The following is an 18,814-nucleotide window of genomic DNA, read 5'->3' on the forward strand; positions in this document are numbered from 1 at the left end:
ACAAGTATAGTGGGAAGCAGACAGGATTTGCAATCAATCAAATGTGGGCTCAAGACCTGCTTCTAACTTGTCAGCTGTATGGCCCATGGACAATTCACAAACTTCCATAAACTTCTGTTTCATCCTACAAACTAGGGAGACAATATACTATCCAGGAGGTTGTTTTAAAGATTAAATGACACAAACTACAAGAAGCACCTCCCGGGCAGCTGGGTACATAGTAAGCACTTGCAGTCCCCATCACAGTGTATTTCCCTAAAGAATGGAAACCTCTATTCTTGGCAACACCAAACAGGAACTTAGCTTCAGCACCTACTGGGTATCTATGCTTGATAAATGAGTTCTTATCTGCTTAGGATTTGGAACCTATGGCAGGGGATCCTTCATGAGCAACAACTAAAATCAAGAAAAGCTTTGATTTGGGCTGGGCACGGTGACTCTCACCTGTAATCCCAGCACTTTTGGAGGCTGAGGCTGGCGGATCACGAGGTCAGGAGTTCGAGACCACCCTGGCCAACATGGTGAAACCTTGTCTCTACGCACATGGTGGCACATGCCTGTAGTCCCAGATACTCAGGAGGCTGAGGCAGGAGAATCACTTGAACCCAAAAGGTCGAGGTTGCAGTGAGCCGAGATTGTACCATTGCACTCCAGCCTGACAAAAGAGCAAGACTCCATCTCAAAAAAAATAAAAGCAAAGCTTTGATTTGGAGAGTGGGCCCGCTCAAGAATCATGGACCAAGAGGCCTCTCTACCCGCTTATGCTGGCCTCCATTATTTCACAATGCTATCTATATCCTGCAGAGCTCAGGGGAAGTAGATCTGGAATATTCAGATATATGTACAAATAAAGACATGGATAATAACCCCCCTTTTAGTTATCTATCACTGTGTAATGAACCACCCCAAAACTTAGTAGTGTTAAACAACTACAGTCTTATGATCATCTCACGATTCTGTGGGTTGACTGGGTGGAGCTGGATGATTTGCTCTACATTACGTCAGGTGAGGCTAGAGTCAGCTGGGAGATCAGTTAGGCTGCAGCATCCAAGATTGCTAACGTCTGTGTATTAAGCAGAACCTCAGCTGGAGCTATTGTCCCTATCATCTTCATTTTTGCTCCATGTGGCCTCTCCATGAAACTTGGGCTTCTCACAGCATAGCAGCAGGACCTAAGAGGAAGGAAACAGAACCTGCTAGTCTCTTAAGGCTTGGATTTAGATATCTCAGAATATCACTTTCATGGCATCCAAAGCAATCACAGAACCAGTACAGATTCTAAGAGAGGGGAAGTAAACTCCACCTCTTAAAGGTGACATATTTTTCAAAAGGGAAGTAAAGGATTGAGAAAAGCCATCTTAGAAGACTATCTATCATACCTCCTACAGCTTTCACTTTTTGCAAAAGGTTTTTATTCTTGAAATATATGTATATTTCAACCAAGCAAATATGTACCTAGGAACTTATCCTAAGGACATAATCATAGATGATTCAAAAGATTTGACACAAGGTTGTTCATTGGAATAAAATTGAAAACTACCCAATGCCCAACAACAGGGGACCAATTAAATCCAATGGTGATTGAGGACAGTGTTTTAAAAGTCTATTCTCTGGGAAGCAGGTCAAATTAAGCTTAAATACCAACTTCATTACTTAGCCTCTGTGTGGTGTTGAGCAAGGAACAGTACTTAAGCTCTTTGAGTCTCAGTTTCTATATCTGTAAAACAAAGATAAAATATAGATTTTTGTGATGATTCAATGAGATGGCACATATAAACAGCTCAGCACATGGTGAATGATCAATAATTGTGAACTGCTATTATTTATGATAGTCATTAGTGCTATCATATTAGTGAAAATCTTTCCCATTCTCTCCATTTCCAGGCAAAAATATTTCAATGGATCTTTACAGTTAACTTTGTGATTAGTTCTGACCAATGAGCTGTAAGTGAAAGTGGCATATGTTACTTCCTGGCTGAACATTTACTTGTCCAACATTATTGATTCTGAAGCTCCTGAATACTGTCAGGTAAGGGTCTGTCTACTCCATGTATACTTAAAGCAAACAGGGATCATAGCACATAATGCAAAAGCCACCCTTGTCTTGTTCCTCTTGTTTTCTCTTTATATGGTACAAGTTCAGTCCATGTTAAACTCTGAACAATTTAAAGACACTGCAACACATCAGAAGCCCCTCATCCTTGCTAGCATCCATGAGATCCAAGTGCTCTGAAGATATGAGAACATAGCAGACCGTTTAGAGGGTTACCTGGCTTCCCTCCAGCCTGGCCCATTCCATCCTATATACAATCTGTCTCCCAGCCAGAAGCAGGTGGCAATGAGGTGGTGGCAAGGGAAACTTGGCTTATGGAAAGCCCTCCTAAGTGATTGATCATCCAGAGGAGGTGCAGCCTCAAAATAGGAATCGCTTCGTTAAGGTTTGGGTAATTTCCATGGAAACAGACAGAACTAGACTTATTTTAAAGGGGGAGGGGACAGGGAGTGGAATGGCCCGGAAGGGGCATAAGGCAAGCGATGTAAAAATGTTGAAGTTGGTGTGGCGGGGCGGGACAGGACAAGGTGGGGAAACGGGGGTCCCATATTTTTTTCTTTTCTTTTTACTATTTTAGTTCACCCCGGGTGAGGCGGAGGTGGGGAGGAGATCAGGCAATTCTGATGTTGATAGCAAGTAAATTAGGTTCTTAGAGAGCATGTATCAAATGAGGTTGAGAAAGACGTGGCCCAAACGATTACAGTCAGCGAGAAGTTAACAGAATCCTATAAGAGCCCCGCCAGGTCGCCTGTCAGGTCTGTGAGCACCATGCAAGAGACTACTTCCCAGGATAGAATCTTGTTTTATGGGCAATTAAAATGCAAACAGACAGACCCTACATCAGCAATAACCTAACAAACAGGTGCAGGCTAGTAAAAAAGTGTTGCATATGAGCTGTTTTAATTTGTTGTAAAGGATTTCTGGGGAGCCAGCCGGTATGTCAGAAATTAGAGCCCTGGGCCAGAACTTAGAAAAAACCTTTTAGCTACTTCCTTCTCCTCAGCCTCGGAAATGAAAAAGCCAAAAGGTCACCCAGCGCGTCCGCCACCCAGTCAGCGCCAAGGCCAGCACTCCTCACCCCAGTCCCGGTCCTCACCGCTGGCCTCTCCGCTGCACACGGCCACCTGTTGATGCCCTCGCGCCCAGAGCTGAGTTGCAAACGGCCGCTAGAGTTCGTTCTAATTCCCCAGAGCAGAGCTGGCCGGGAAGCCCCGACGCGCCGCGCCTGCTAATCTGCAGGGCGGGCGGGGACTCGGCAAAGCCTCCCAGCCCCAGGCTCCCTTTGTTTACTCGCTGCGCTCGGAGCTTCGAAAGTAGCCCCCAGACCTCATCCCTTCGCCCCCGCCCGGGAGCTGCCCAAGCGTCCACAGGCCAGCGCAGGGGAAACAAGGTCCATCTGCGCAGGAACGCGCGGCGCAGACAGGTTGCCTCGGGAGGTTCCGAGGTGTGCTCGGATCCCGAATTTCTTAGAGCTCTTTAGCTGAGCACTGTGGCCGGAGCTCGGCGTCCGAATGCAAGTTCACGGTTCCAAGGCCGCGGGCTAAGTGCCCTGCGATCCCCGGCCGACTTTGCTCTCAGGCGCCGAGGGGAGCCGGGGGGGAGGGGGGAGCTGGGGGTCCGCAGTGAGCGCTCCGCTCCCGCTGGGAACATCGGAGTCCCAATTCCGAAAGCGACCCGCCTGGCTTCCCAGGGACTTCCCTGCGAACCCCGCAGAGGTGTGCATTGCTTCGAATCTGAGAATTCCTGCGAACGCGGGCTCTACCAGAGTTTAAGTCGGACCCTGGGGCGTCTGTTTGTTTATTAGCTCTTAAGAGGAAAAAGTTTGAGGATCTTTAACCAGCCTCAGACTCGGCGCGGGCAGAAATCCCGGTATCTCCCCAGGCAAAAGTGATCTAACTTCAAGTCGTTGTATAAGTGGGGGCTCCTTCTTCCCTTCCCTACGCCCAGCCTTCTCAAGACCATTCCGGGAGTAAAATGTGTCTCACTCAACAGAGTTTTTAAATCGTTATGATTATTTTCCGGAGCCTGCAGGAGGGCCAAGGCGCACGCAGCGCCCGGGGCGCGTGGCGGCCCCACCCGCGCGCAGCCCCACGCAGAGGGTCCCAGGGCCCGGGTGCCGCCAGAGCCAGGCCTGCAAGAGCGCCCTTCGGTCCCACGGTCCGCCACTCCACGTGGTCAGGATCAACAGTTTGTTGAGCTCATCAGTGACACCTTGAACTTTTCATAAAGAAAATGGGTATTGCACCAGGAGGGTTTGGCCGCGGCCGCCGCGCGGGGTCGTGCTTAATATTCAATGATCTCGCTCGCGCCTCCCCCTCCTCTTCTCGCAGAAATTCCACCGAGTCCGTTACTGGGCTCAGACTTCTAAGTTAATTTACTGCCCCCCTACCTTGGCCAGTAACCAGCGCCTTTAGGGCTAGCCTCCCCGCAAGCTCCCGCCTGAAAAAATGACATTTCGCCGGCGTCTCCGGAGGGGGCTGAATTTCACTTTGTAACTTTCTGCGGAACCCGAGCCCGGGTGGCAGCTCGGGTGGTGGTATCGTATGCAAATACGCATGCTGACGTTACAGATCATGTGGGTTTTGGCGTAGATTCCCCACTGATCGAGGCATTTTTTTCCCCTTTTTTTTTCCTTTTTTTTTTTTCTTTTAAAAATTTTGGCCATCGTTCTCCGTACGGGGGCTTTTTCTGTCTGTCTGTCTGTCTGGCAGGCTGGCTTTCCCCCTCTTTCCCACGGACCCCGAGCCGGGCGCCCGGTGGGGAGTGGGGAGTGGGTGGGGGGAGCCAGCAGAGTTCCATTTTGGAACGCCCGTGCCGCGTCTCCGCGTTCCCAGCCCGGCTCCCCGCGTTCCCAGCCCCGGCGCAGGTAAGAAACTTCGCCTCGGCGCGGAGCCCCCCCAGCCGGCGCCGCCAGCCCCGAGCCCCGCACGCCAGGCGCCGGCCACTCCAGCCCAACTTTCCCACCGCCGCCGTCGCCGCCGCGGCTCCCGAAAATGTGTTGTTAATGGGACTTGGCCGGGTTTGTGATTGGAAGGGGGGTACGGAAGGGGGGGGGGTGTGCAGGCTCTTTTTGCGGGTGGGAGGAAATGAGCGGATACAGAGAGGGAAGGAGATTTTTTTTAAAGAGTTTTGATTACAAGTTTGGATAAATGGGAGCCAGAGCGAGGAGGAGGAGGAGGAGGAAAAACATGTCTACGTTTCCCTATGTCGACATAAGCCACAAAAAAATATGGCGTCCGCTTTCGACAGGGCGTTACGTAGACCCGACTGTTTTTATTTATTTATTTCGTGGCCGTCTCCCTCCCTTCTTGGCCAAACTGCGGCGCTTTGTGCAAACGGGGCAGGTCCCGCGGGGACTCCACCGGGACGTGGCCCCGTCTCCGCGCGTTTTGGCAGGCGGGGGGCTGCGTGTGTCTGCTCCCCTCCCTCCCCCTCTCCCCTCGCTCCCCTCTCCCGGTGACGATTCGCCGTAATGTGGTGGCAGGAAGCATGACGCCGTGGGCCGAGACTGCCTCTGCTCTCGTCGCTCCCGGCGGCTGCAGGCAGCGGGCGCGCAGCGCGGGCGGCCGCCGAGCTACCTGGCGGGGGCAGGGCCGGAGCGCGGCGCAGTCCTCACCCCTGCTCAGGTGCAGGGGGAGCCTGCGCGGGGTGGGGGGCCGAGGGGAGCCGCGGGACCCCCCGCCCTGCTGTCCGCTGCGGGCCGGCCCGAGCTTCTGCCAGCCCGAGCCCACGTTCGCCGTCCACCCCCCGCCCCCAAACGGCAGCTGGCGCTTTTCGTCTGCCCCACAAGAGGTTAATCTTTGTTGGTGTTGCAGCTTCTTTGTGGCTTCCCCAGGACTTGGTATCCGCGGCTTTGCAAACTTGCCCTTTTCCCAGCCGCTTTGCAGGAGGCTGCGGAGACGCAGATGAGCGGAAAGTTGGAAAACAGCAGGCATCACAGGACGGTCTCGTTGGCCTCCTAGCTGAGCTGAGACTGGGAGGCGGAGGAGGAGGGTTTGTCAGGCTGGGGAAAAAACTTGATGGGGAAGCCAAATTGTCATTTGTTCAGGTTTCCACCTGATTGATAGGCTTCAAGGCCAGTGGGGGCTCTACCTTCCACTGTTTCGCGGTGGCCTTTTGTTTGTCTGGGGCGTGGAGAAGGATGAATCCGGACTTTCCCTCGACCCCTCCCCTTTTAAAGACTGGTTGCTCAGCTTGGCCCCCTGGGACACTGCCTTTTAGGCCCTAGAGTTCTTCCCCAACCTGGTATCTGATCACTCTCTCTTTTAAGTTAGCACATCCTCAGGTCTCAAGCGGGCCCTGAAGAGCAGAATGGAGGAGTTAGGAGGAGAAGATTCCTTCCCCAGCACTGCTTGGATTGCCCAGACCTCCCACAATTACCCTCTTAAAACCACACACACACACACACACACACACACACACACACACACACTCTCTCTCTCTCTCTCTCTCTCTCACACACACACACACACACACACACACACTCACTCACTGTCTCCTTTATATAGGGCGGAAATTAATGCCTGTAGAAGCGAAGGGAATGAGGTTCTGAGAGCTCTTCAAGATTTGAGTCGAAAGGTGATTTTCTGTTTATGAGGGCATCGAGTTTAAGCAGTTCACTCCCAGGGCGGTAATGTCAAAAAGCGTTTGGATGACGACCAAGTGGAATAAATATCTTGTAAAATGGCATGTTTAATAGTAAAAATAGATTAATGGAGCCGTCAAGTGGTTGAATGGGACTAGCATAAAGGTTTAAGTTTAAAGGGAAAGTTACATAAAGCTGTAGACACCGCTTCTTCTAAGGCCAGAAGGGGAAAAAATCTACAAGTAAGGTTGAAATGTGTCACTGACAATAATTGGACCGGTGATGTGTGGAAATATCATCGCTTTTTGAATGCTCTGCTCCGGCAACTGTTGTCTTGTGCTCTTGTACCTTTCTTTCCAGCCAGGTTTGCTGTCAGCTAAAGGATGCACCCGCAGATCGTGCTTAAGGGGAAAAGGCAAGAAACCAAGGTTGTAGGGCACATCAGCTATATCAACTAATGTCCATTTAAAGGGGAAAAAATGCCACCCGTTTGTAGGCACTGAAGAAAGGATATTCCTGGTGATGTAAGTGCAGTGTATCTTGACATGCTGAAAGGTGACCCCACCCCATGTTTCTGATCCACATCAGGACCATGTGATTTGGCGGGATGCTGTACACTTATCAGAAAGAATCATGACAATGTTTGATAACAGTTGCTAACACTGTTACAGTGTGTGAGGCACGATGCTGTATATTTTACATACTTTATCATTGAATTCTCACCACAACCCTGTGAGCTAAGTACTATTATTATCTTCCGTTTATGGTTGAGGAAATGGAGACTCCCAGAGGTGAAGAAACTTGCCTGAGCGACACTGCAAAAAGCAAATCCAGGCCTAACTTCATAGCCTTCACCAGTCCATTGTAGTAGCATCCAGATACGTGAAGTCATAGAATAAAAAAGTAAAGGCTCAGGTACAGGCAGAAAAGAGGGAACAATAGCCACCGTCCTGATATCTCAACACCAGAATTTACCTGGATTTTATTCCTTTATTCATTTATTTAGCAACTGTGTGTTGATTTCTTTATTCATTCAGCAACTGTAGTGTTCATTATACTAATAAGAACCCATAGTCATTAAGCACTTTTGTATGCCAGGCACCATCCCAAGTGCTTATGACTAGACTATTTTGTCTTCATGACAACTCTGATGTAAGTACTCTCATTCTCTCCTTTTTCTAGATGAGGAGGTACAAGCCCAGAGAAGTTAGCTAACTTGCCCAAGACCAGCTAGTAAGCAAAGTGGCACCCCCAGAACACGCACACTCTGCTGTTGCAATGCGGAGTGCATAACCAGATGTTATAGAAAGGCTGGGGAGACAGCCCCCCTCGTAGAAACGCAAAGCGCTGCTTGCTCCAGGCACTATGGAGATGCTGGTGGGATACAGACCTCCTGCCCTCTAGGAATCTGGGCCCACTGCAGGGAGGCACTCATTAAGCCAAATCAAGCAGGCTTAGTTAAGTGCTCTAATTGAGAAAAGTAACCACTGTGGAAGCAAAAGGAAAGGCATGAATCTTCTACCCTGAGGGGATCACAGAGGATCTCCTAGAGGTGGGAGCAGCTGAACTGCCCCATGAATGAAGAGGAACAATGTCTTCAGGTGTAGCCGATATCATTGCATTCAGCTGCTAGCAGCAGAATCCTGACTACCAGTGACTTAACCAGATACGGACTCTTTTGTGTCAGACAACAACGGGAGAGGGGGGTGGTGAAGGGGGACAATGCCTCAGCTGTGCCATTGGAAACCTAGACTACTTCTTTCTATCCTGCCATGCTTAGAGTGGAGGCCTTCAGTCTTAGATTTATCATCTCACGGTAGGAAAGTCGCTGCTACATCTCCAGGTCTCACATTTGCATTCCAAGAAAGAGAAAAAGAGAATGAATGAGGGTCAAAGAGCTTTTACCCAGTACAGCGTCACTGCTGTATCTGGGAAGGGGCACCTCTCTCAGGGACTTCTGTCCTTAGCTCATCAACCAGAGCTGTGCCACGTGGTGACTCCTGCCAGGGAAGAGCAGTCAAGTATTTTTAGTTGGGCCCATTGCTGTCATGAACAAATTGGGGTTCAACCTGTAAGGCAGAAGGGGTGAAAGGAGGAATGGTTGTTGAGTTGGCAGGGCGGGCATGTGCTGCCCAAGATGAGAAGAGAAAGAAGGGCCCTGGGAGCAGTGGGGAGGTACCCTGGGGAGGTGGAGAGGGGGATGCAGGGAAGGCTGTGCAAAGAGATGATGCTACGCTTGGGAGTGGACCTGGAGGAGGTTGGATTTTAATCTCTACGTACTAGGGAGCTATGGCAGGTTTCTGAAGAGGGATTATCACATGTCTGGGGAAGGGAAGACTAAGACTGACAGCAGAGTACCTTGTGCAGACAAACGAGCTTGGTTCTTTGAAATAAAATGAGTTCTGGAAAGCTTCAGGCCAGGGGACCAGTTTTGCCTTAGGGCAAAAAGAAGACAATGTGCAATAAAGAAGTGAGGGATGATTTTCTTTTAAGTCCTGTCAATAAGAATCCAAACTTAACCTGATGTGAGTCAGCTGTTACAGGGAGGCAATCAGCCGTTCTTTCTGGATAATTCAGTTAATGGGACTGGAAACGCTGGAAGGGGGTAGCATTTACTCTCCAAACACTGCAATGGCCTTTTTCCTGACCTTCAGGGCTCCTCGGCCCCAGCTGCAGTTCCACCACTCATCGTCAGGATACCTTTGGCCGTGACCCTCACCACTGCTTTAAATCAAGGAGATGATATCAGAGGATGTCGGAGGCCTTCCCAGCATCAGTGACGTCACTGCACTCCAGCCTGGGGAATGCAGAGGGCCGGCCTGGCTGATTCTCTTTGCTCAGGGTAGAGCTATTACTTACCTCAATTTTCTTATCTCTGAAATGGAGATCATTTTAGTAGCTGCGGTATGAGTTGTTAGGAAGCCTAAGAAATTTGTAAAAAGGCTTGGCATACACCTCACACACATGAATTGTCCTCAGCAAATCACCATCATCACTGCAGTCACCTCAAGGAAGTGACTTGATTGTAAATTTGAGGTGCCGAGTAATTAGCATGTGTGGATTTCATCATCAGTCCCAGGACCCTGATTCATCTCATTGCCATTCCCCTTCTGCCTCCCCCCACCCCCAGTACACACATGCACTCATTCTGTGGCAAGTCTGAGCAACTGCTGAAATGGAAACCTGACTCTGGAATATCACAGCGAGATGCTGGTGCGTTGTTCGGGTACTGCAATGTGCTGTGTCATAGCCACGTCCAGACAGCGCAGCTCGGGAAGGTATGCTTGGCTGTGCACATGCCCCTTTGATAGACAATAAGGTGGACCTTGTGTTCTCTATTGACAAGATTATTTCATTTTGAACTGAAAAAAATGTTCTCCTGATTCCCCTCCCCCACCCTTCTCGAATGCCCCTACCCTACATTGAACAGGTTGTGATTTTAAGAACAGCCACCCACAGTCTTCTTCCTGTTCTTACCCTTCTATTTATGCAGTTAAGAGGGGTTGATTGGCAGTGATTGTGTGTATGTGTAACAGACGCCAAGAAGAAAAACAATCCTGACAACAGTATATCAATTTCCACCCAAACTTTAAGATGGAACAGAGACACCAGGGCCAGAAGCTGTTTTCTGGCTGATACCTCTCTTTACCGCTTGGTGGGCAATATTCACCTGTTAAAAGCCACACCCTTTCTTCCTTTTTCTATCCCCACTACTCCCTAACATTAGAAGAAACACTTAGTGGAGATTAATCTTGTTACACAGTGTTTCACTGCAGTGGTATTTAACACATAACAGAATCTGCAGTGAATGAAATTCTTGTGCTATTGATCCGTGGGGACTCAAATATGAAGGAATGTGAGCCAGACATTCATTGTGGTGTAAGAGACCTGTGGTATATTTTAGGGGTGCACATGCCTAGTTTGGGATGGAAGAGCGGGGAGCCCACACTGAGTTATTCTTGCAGAGGGGAATAACCAAAATCCTGGGGACCATTTCCTGTCAAGTTCAGGGTCAGGGAATAGATTCCTGGATCTCTGGGGCCTCAGGGAGTAGCTAAATTGAGTTAGCTCTTTCTTTAGAAGGAAATCCTCCTTGTTGGGAGCCCAGGGGCCACTTGTGTGAGAGAGAAAAGGAGCCTGCTGTTAGAGAGGAAGAAGGTTATAAATGAGAGCTCCTAGGCTACATCCTTTCCTTGCCCTGGTTGGATGCCTGCAACTGCAGCTGCTAGGCTTGAAAAATCTGCAGAGCACTGAAGAAGGACCAGAAGTCTAAGTTAAGGGGGAAGCAGCAGGCACTCATGCATGCCTGCATATGCTGTGCAGAGGTGACCGTTTAAGCCAGTGTTGCAGAAAAGACTCAAGAAAAACACTCCTCAGCAGGCCTGACAGTTATGCCCCCACAGCCATTTTATCCCCTACAGCCTGGTCCACTCTGGCTGGTGAAACTGAACAAATACAAAGCTCCCTACACAACCAGCTGCGCAAAGCTCCCCACATACCCAGACACAGCACAAGCACATAGTGTTCACTATGTTAGGAACAGCAACAGCCCCTGAAAAGTAAGCACCTACTATGTGCTAGGCACTGTGCTAAACACTTTCCCTTCATTGTGTCATTTAATCTGACCCTGAGGAGTAAATTGAGAGCTGTGGTGTAATTCCACTTAAAAGGGTAGGAAAAACAGGCTGGCAAGGTGACTCACCCCTGTAATCCCAGCACTGTGGGAGGCCAAGGCAGGTGGATCACTTGAGCTCAGGAGTTCAAGACCAGCCTGGCCAACATGGTGAAACCCCATATGTATAAAAAATTAAAAAGTAAAAAAATTAGCTGCGTGTGGTTACACACACCTGTAGTCCCAGCTACTTGGGAGGCTGAGGCAGGAGGATCGCTCAAGCCGGGGAAGTCAAGGCTGCAGTGAGCCGTCATGACATCACTGCACTCCAGCCTGGGCAAGAGAGCAAGACCCTGTCTCAAAAAAATAAAAAATAAAAAATAAAAAGATAAGAAACCAAAGCGCAGAGGAGTTAAGTATTTATTCAAGGTCTTAAAGAAGAGAGCAGAGCCAAGATTCAAACTCAGGTTAGTCCGATTCCAGAGCTTTCTGATGTTGTATGTAAGTCTTCTGGAGGCCTGGCCCACATCAGCCTGGAAGAGGACGTGTGGGTAGAAGGGATGGTTTTAATTCGTGCTTTGGGATAGTCTGATTGCTTTTCTGTCTGATAAGGGGTGTAGGGATGTGTGCCTGCCTGCTCGAGTGTGCGTGCACGTGTGCACGTAAGAGTTTAGTCAAAACAGGAGAAAATGACCTATGCGCACCTGTTATCTACAGCTCCCCAAAACACTCCTCTCAAAAAGGGGCCATTGTAAAGCCTCTATCAGTGTCTCCAACAGAACATTCTCCAGGGGCATTGCGCCCTCAGCCCTCTCCTCCCTGGGTCTGGAGGGAAGGAATCCCCGTGGGCCGAAAGAAAGCTGCAAAGTTCGAGCCGGAGGAGAATCTGGGTGCTCCTTTCAGGATGCCAGTAGTCTCACCAGCCAATGGGGGAAGGGGGTGGAGGAAGCAGGCGGAGGGAGGGTGGAGAATGGCTGTGTTGCTGTTTTTATACAATAAAAGAGGATCATTGTAATTGGGAGCCTTTGAATCATAACACGTCTGCCTATGGCTCTCCCCAGCTGCAGAGCCATTTAGTTAAATAGCGCACAGAAAACTCCTTTCAGCTGATACTACGTTCCCGCTGTTCCTAAAATATGAGACTGGGCTGAATTGCTCTGAGGACAAAGCCATATCAGCCCCCACCCCAAGCCCCTGGGTGTACCCAGAACCCCCCAGGGATCTCCGTAGCCTGTGGAGGAGGAAGTTTTGAACTTATTTTCATTTGCTTGGCACCCTGTCTTTTTGAAAATAGATTCTTCAAGATATTTGCACACAGCCTGGTCAGAGCTGGATGTCATGGTGAAGTTGTTTGTGGCAGTGGTGGTCTGGAGGGAGAAGAGAGAGGCCAGGAGGCCAGCACTGGCAGTGATGGGGTGTGCCTTTGCTTTTGTGTGGAGTGGGTAGAGAGGTGGATAATCAGGCATGTGGACTGACAGAAGCTGGAGAGGCTACCTTCTGGCCAAGACATTTAGGGGGAAAGATGGGTACGAGGCAGCAGAGGATTGAAGCGCCAGCTCTCGCCTGAGCTCTCCTAATACAGAACTCTGCGGTTTCATTATCTTACAGAACTGCCTGTTACTTCCTTCCGGGGAACTTGGTGTTAGAAAATTGATTCTGAGCATGTGGTGAACTTCTGCCAGAGACACATAGTCCAGGAGAGCCCGAAGACTGCATATTGTTTCCAAGAATCAGGCTTTTGGGCAGACAGAGCCACAGAACCGAAACTGTCTTGATCACTTCACAGTTCAGGGTAAACATTGCAAAGAACAGAGAACTTGCATTTGACAGTGCGAACTTGGACAGTGCCTGACTTTGGTGCTTTTAGAAGGGGATTTATGGATTTCCTGATACAAGGCATATAGTGTCCTCTGGAATCACTTAAAGCGGATTTTGAAGGATGAGTCTAATAGCCACATGGCGCATTGGTAGGATCCATGAATGCTCTAGCTGAAAAAAATGTTTAGGGATTATATAGCCCAGCTTGAGGAAACTGAGGCACGGAAGGGTAAAATATTGGCCCAAAGTTGCACAGTCCTACAGGCATGTATTATTTTTCTTCTCTACAGTCTAGCTTAGGCCCTTCCGTTTCCTCGGGCAGCTGGTTCATCACAGCAACTTCCCTCCCCGCTTCCATTCCTCTTTCCATTCAGCACTCACTGAGTGCCTGCCAGAGGAAGAAAACAATGTGTCTGCCTTCAGGAGGTTCGCAGTCCTGGGCACTCAGCCACCCAGATATCTGCTGGCCCATCGCCATGCTAGCCCTCTCTGACGTCACAGGCACAAATTTTACATGTGTTTTGTGGGTGTGCTCAGGCAATCCTAAGAGATGTTGGGATTCTGTTTTGGTTTGTTGTTGTTTTTGAGACGGAATCTTACTCTGTTGCCCAGGATGGAGTGCAATGGCACATTCTCGGCTCACTGCAACTTCTGCCTCCCGAATTCAAGCAATTCTCCTGCCTCAGCCTCCCAAGTAGCTGGGACTACAGGTGAGTGCCACCACGCCTGGCTAACTTTTGTATTTTTTTTTAGTAGAGACGGGGTTTCACCCTGTTGGCCAGGCTGGTCTCAAACTCCTGAGCTCAAGCGATCCTCCCATCTTGGCTTCCCAAAGTGCTGGGATTACAGGCAAGAGCCACCGTGCCCAGCCTGGTGTTGGGATTCTGTTATTCCCATTTAACAGACAAGAAAGTACAAAGTGGGGAAGTTCTTTATCCAAGAGTTCTGGAAGCCAGGCAGGCTTGTGCCACATCTGATGTTCATCAAGCCTGGGCATGTTTAACCCCTCCTGCCCTCCATGCACCTGTGGCTCTAGCAAAGGGCCTGTCGCCCTTCCTCCATGGCTTAGAACCCATGGCTGAGCCACAATCCAGCACTGAGGATAAAAGCAAGGACAGGCGTGCATTTAGGATCTTCCTCTGCCAACGGTCTTCCTCACCCATGATTTTTCCGAATGTATTGGATGCTCCAGATATCTGCACGCTGTAGCCCATGTCATTTGTACAGCAACCCTACTGGTACATATTCCTATTAACCCCTAGATAATATGAAGGTCAGAGCCAGAACTCGACATAGGTCTTTGGAATCCAAGACTTGAAGAGTTTCACCCACATCAGGCAGGTGCCTGCAGCAGCTGCTACAGCCAAAATAGCTGATTGGGAGACCTGTATGGGCACGGGCAAGTCACTTAGAGACATAGAAGCCTGGGTGACTGCCCACTTTAGTTCCCCCAAATCCCCCTAAAAATGAAGGTACTTCAAGGGAATTTAGGCAGCTTTTAAGTGAGCAACAGATACTTACTTGAGCATAATAAGTATTAAGATGATGTATAGGGGTCAGGTACGGTGGCTCACACCTGTAATCCTAGCACTTTGGAAGGCCAAGGCAGGTGAATCACCTGAGGTCAGAAGTTCAAGACCAGCCTGACCACCATGGTGAAACCCCATCTCTACTAAAAATACAAAAATTAGCAGGGTGTGGTGGTGCATGCTTGTAATCCCAGTTACTTGGGAGGCTGAGCAGGTGAATCGCTTGAACCTGAGAGGTGGAGGCTGCAGTGAGCTGAAATCATGCCACTGCCTTCCAGCTTGTGTAACAGAGTAAGACTCTCTCTCAAAGAAAAAAAAAAAAAGAAGATGATGTATAGGATACTCTCAGGCATTGTGCAATGCTGTGCCATAGGTATTATTATTAACCCTATTTTCTAAAATAGCATTATTGAGATGTAATTTACGTACCCAAGCCTCACCCACTTTAAGTGTAAAATGTATTGACTTTTAGTATATTTACAGAATTAGGCAACATTACCACAATGTGACTCTAGAACATTTTTATCACTCCAGAAAGAGACCCTGTGTACTCATTAGCAGTCCCTCTCCATTCCCGTTTTCTTCCACTCCCACCCAGCTTAGCCCAAGCCCTACACAGCCACTAATCTACTTGCTGTCTCTGTAGATTTGCCTTTTCTGGACATTTTACATAGGTGAAATCATACATCATGTGGTCTTTTGTCTGGCTTCTCTTCTTTCCCTTTGGAGGTTCATCCAAGTTGTTGCACGTATTAGTGTTTTGTTTCCTTTTATATCCTGTTGTGTGGATATACCAGATTTTGTTATCTATTCACCAGCTGATAGACAATCAGGTTGTTTCTGCTTTTTGGTGATTATGCTACTGCTATGAACGTTCATGTACAAGTCTTTATTTAGAGAAGTGTTTTCATTTCTCTTGGGTGGATACCCAGGAGTGGAATTGCTGGGTCATGTGGTAACTCTGTGTTTAACTTTTTGAGAAACTGCCAAACAGTTCTCCAAAGTGGATGCATTGTTTTTATGTGCCCACCAGCAGAGTATGAGAGTTCTGATTTTGCCGCATCTCTGTCCACCCTTGGTATTGTCATTAGCCCCATTTTACAGGTGAGGGAACTAAGGCACAGAGAAGGGAGGGTCCCATGGCATGGAAGAGCAAGACACATACATCCGCCTGGTTAGTGGACTGCCCAGGGCCAGGACTAGAGAAAAGCAAATGAGGCACCCAGGGTGCAAAATTGAAGGTGGCACCCACTCTCAGGTTCATACAAGTGCAGAGTGGCACCTGAGAGAGAGTGCGTTCTTAAATTTTGCTTCTTGGGTACCTGGTTTGCAGTATACCTCACCCTGGTCCAGGCTTTGCCACCACTCAGCTCCTAGTGTATACAGCACTGTGCTCAGTGTTGTGGGGTGAACACAGAGATGGCCACACCGCTGCCCCTTCCCTGGAGGTACTCAGTGTGGCTGGAGAACCCACGCATCTGCAACTCCCACAGCTAGCCTGGCTAGACTTGCAGAGCTGAATTGCTGCTCACAGGGTTGCTGTGAGAATGACAGGGGATCATACCTGTGAAGCACTTAGCACGGTGCCTGGCACCTAGGCATGCCCCAGAAGTGCTGGCCAGTGTCGTTGTCATTGGCATATGTCTGACCTTACCTCCTGTGAGGATGCCTCTAAGTCTCTATAGGTTGAGGGACATCCTTATGCCTTGCATCTGTGCTGGGTGGTCCCATCCTATCCCATGAAAGGAGAGGCCATCACCCAGGGACCAGGAAGTGGCCTGGGACGAAGGAAACTGGACATCCAGGCCCTCCTCAGCCCCACTGATCCTGACCTGGGGAATCACAAGTCCCAGCCACAGAGCCCAGCACTGGCTCCAGTTGAGCTCACGGGTTCTGCTCTGGGCTGCAGATACTCCATGCCTGGCTCTGTTATCTCCTGAGCCAGAGTGTATTGCCATGCTCCCCACACATGAGAAAACACCTGCTGGATTATACTTGGGACAGCCATGGTGAGCCAGGGATGGGCTGGCCTTGAGTTGTCTCTGCTGAATGGTCAATCCCCCAGTTTTCCCCAGCTGGGAGTAGGGGCCCTATCAGTAGCCTTTGTTGTAACCAGCTCAGTCTGCCAGCCTTTCAAGGTTCACTTCGGGGAAGGGAGTACTAATTGATCTGTCATAGGAGATTTGGGAAATCAACTTTGAGAATTCTAGATGAATAAGAGATGTGTTGGTTACAAGGATAGAAATGATAAGAGCCTTCTTGCCAGTTTGGTCAAAGTCTACATAGAATCCACAAATGGCTTAAATGGACTCACCCCTCTTAATCGCAGAAGCTCAGGGGGCTCTGCCTCTGAGAAAGACTGCTTGCTGGCAGGACCATGGGACCAACAGCATCAGACCTCCTGCTGCCACCCTCCCCAGCCCTGTGCACACACCATGTCCTGGCACCCACCTGCTGGCACACCCTGAGTGTGGGCCATATGTGCTGTTGGGAGATACCTTTTGCTGTACACTATCCACCAGTCATCGTACACGTGGGTTGGTGCCATCCTGAGTCCTTGAATTTGCTGAACTCTGGACCTTTATGTTTGATTCTTACCTCCCTACCCCAGCCCCCTGACACCTGAGCACCTGGGCACCCAGCTTTCACTGAATGATTGCTCAATAAATAGCTGCTCAATTGATACGCAGAATTCAAGAAAAAAGAATCTGGGTATGTTGAAATAGGAGTGTGACATCATGTTGGTCCTAACTGCACAAAAGTGAATAGAAACTTTTCCAGAGTTGACTTCTTTTTCATCTGTTTTCTTTCGCTTTTTTCTAACAAGAGGGAAGGAGGAGGTCTTATTGGAAGGAATACATGTTGTGTCATCTGTCACCAATCTCTCCCTACCCCCTTCCTCCACACCACTGAGGTTCTAAGACGCAAAATTTGTCATGTTTCACTAACTGCCCCAAAACCTCTCCTGGTGACTATTTTCCTAGGGGTCACAAACCCAGATGCTTTCAAGAGCTTTGCAGGCAGCATAAAAGAGTGAAGGGGTCAAGTGTAGAATAGTAGGAAGCAGTGGCAGTGGGTCAGAGTAGAGAGCATATGTCCAGTCTAAAGATATTTAGATTTTTTAATGGACTCTCCAGTCCACTACAGACTGCCATTTGTAATTTCTGACCCACAGGATCAAGTCCAAAATCCTGACCCTGGCATGATGGCTCTTTAGAGCTGAGCTCTACCCACCAGGCATGCTTTGCTCTAAAGCCTTCCACGTCTGTCCCACACTTCAGTCATATCAGACTGACCCCTGAACCCCAAAAGCACTGTCCTCTCTCCCCTTTCATTCCTTCGCTTCAGAAAAACTCCTGTAGTTCCTTCTTCCCGGAAAGACTGTCTCCAAGCTTAGCAGAACCTACTTTTTTCTACTCTAGAGAGATTTGTTCTCTCCTCTAAGAGGTCAATGTCCCATGGAAATAACCTGGTAGAAATCTTAGCTGATGGATTTTGATCTATTTGTACATCTGCCTCCCTGAAATACTACGAGGCACTCCTCCACCCCAAGGGAAGGGTTCCTGTTTGTCTCTGTGTTCCCAGCACCAGCACAGGGCTGCCCCACTTCATAGGCTCAAAATGAATGTCTGTGGAATGATTGGATGGTTATATGAATGAGGAAGTGGCTCTTTCACTGCAGCCTGTAGGGAGTTCTATGCTTCTGGATTGGCACAGGTGCAGTGAGTTGCTGTTCGCTGCTGCCCCTGGTGGCGGGTCATTGCCACAGCTTGGAAGGACCATCACTGGACTATTTTGTAAGGAAGCAGTCAAAGCAGTATCTATCCCAGGCCAGCTTTGTCCCAAGTTCAGGCGCTCTTGACCTCTCTTGGCCGGCCAACCTGCCTGCCTCCCTGGCCTAGCCCTGCTGCCCTGTCTGGACACCTGGCCTCTGGGTGTAAGCTGGGTCCTCTTCCTCCCTTGGTCTTGGCCTTATCCCTTGTTTCCTCTAGTGAGCACCATCTCCACCTTCCTTTGTGGCACACAGAGCCCTCTCACAGCTGTCCTTGCAGGATCTTTCTGCTACTTCCAATACTAAACTTTTTTTTTATAGAGTCTGAACTTGAGACCAAACTCTATTTTAATCATGGTAGGGAGGCAGGATGTAAATGTGTTAAGTGTCAGCCATTGAACCAAGCATGTTGTATACTATATCTTGTTTTAAATTATTCAATCTC

The 18,814-nt window shown here is 49.1% G+C and overlaps 1 protein-coding gene across 1 annotated transcript in view; it reads left to right on the forward strand.

Annotated features, from left to right (window-relative positions):
* Positions 1–4,286: 4,286 nt before the first annotated feature.
* Positions 4,287–18,814, forward strand: part of ZHX2 (zinc fingers and homeoboxes 2) — a 191,337-nt gene continuing 176,809 nt past the window's right edge. Inside the window, exon 1 of the mRNA XM_017530716.2 lies at positions 4,287–4,919. The gene's annotated coding sequence lies outside the window, so the exon portion shown is untranslated. The remainder of the gene's footprint in view (positions 4,920–18,814) is intronic.

This window comes from Cebus imitator, unplaced genomic scaffold (genome assembly GCF_001604975.1).
Source record: "Cebus imitator isolate Cc_AM_T3 unplaced genomic scaffold, Cebus_imitator-1.0 Scaffold68, whole genome shotgun sequence".
NCBI lineage: Eukaryota > Metazoa > Chordata > Mammalia > Primates > Cebidae > Cebus > Cebus imitator.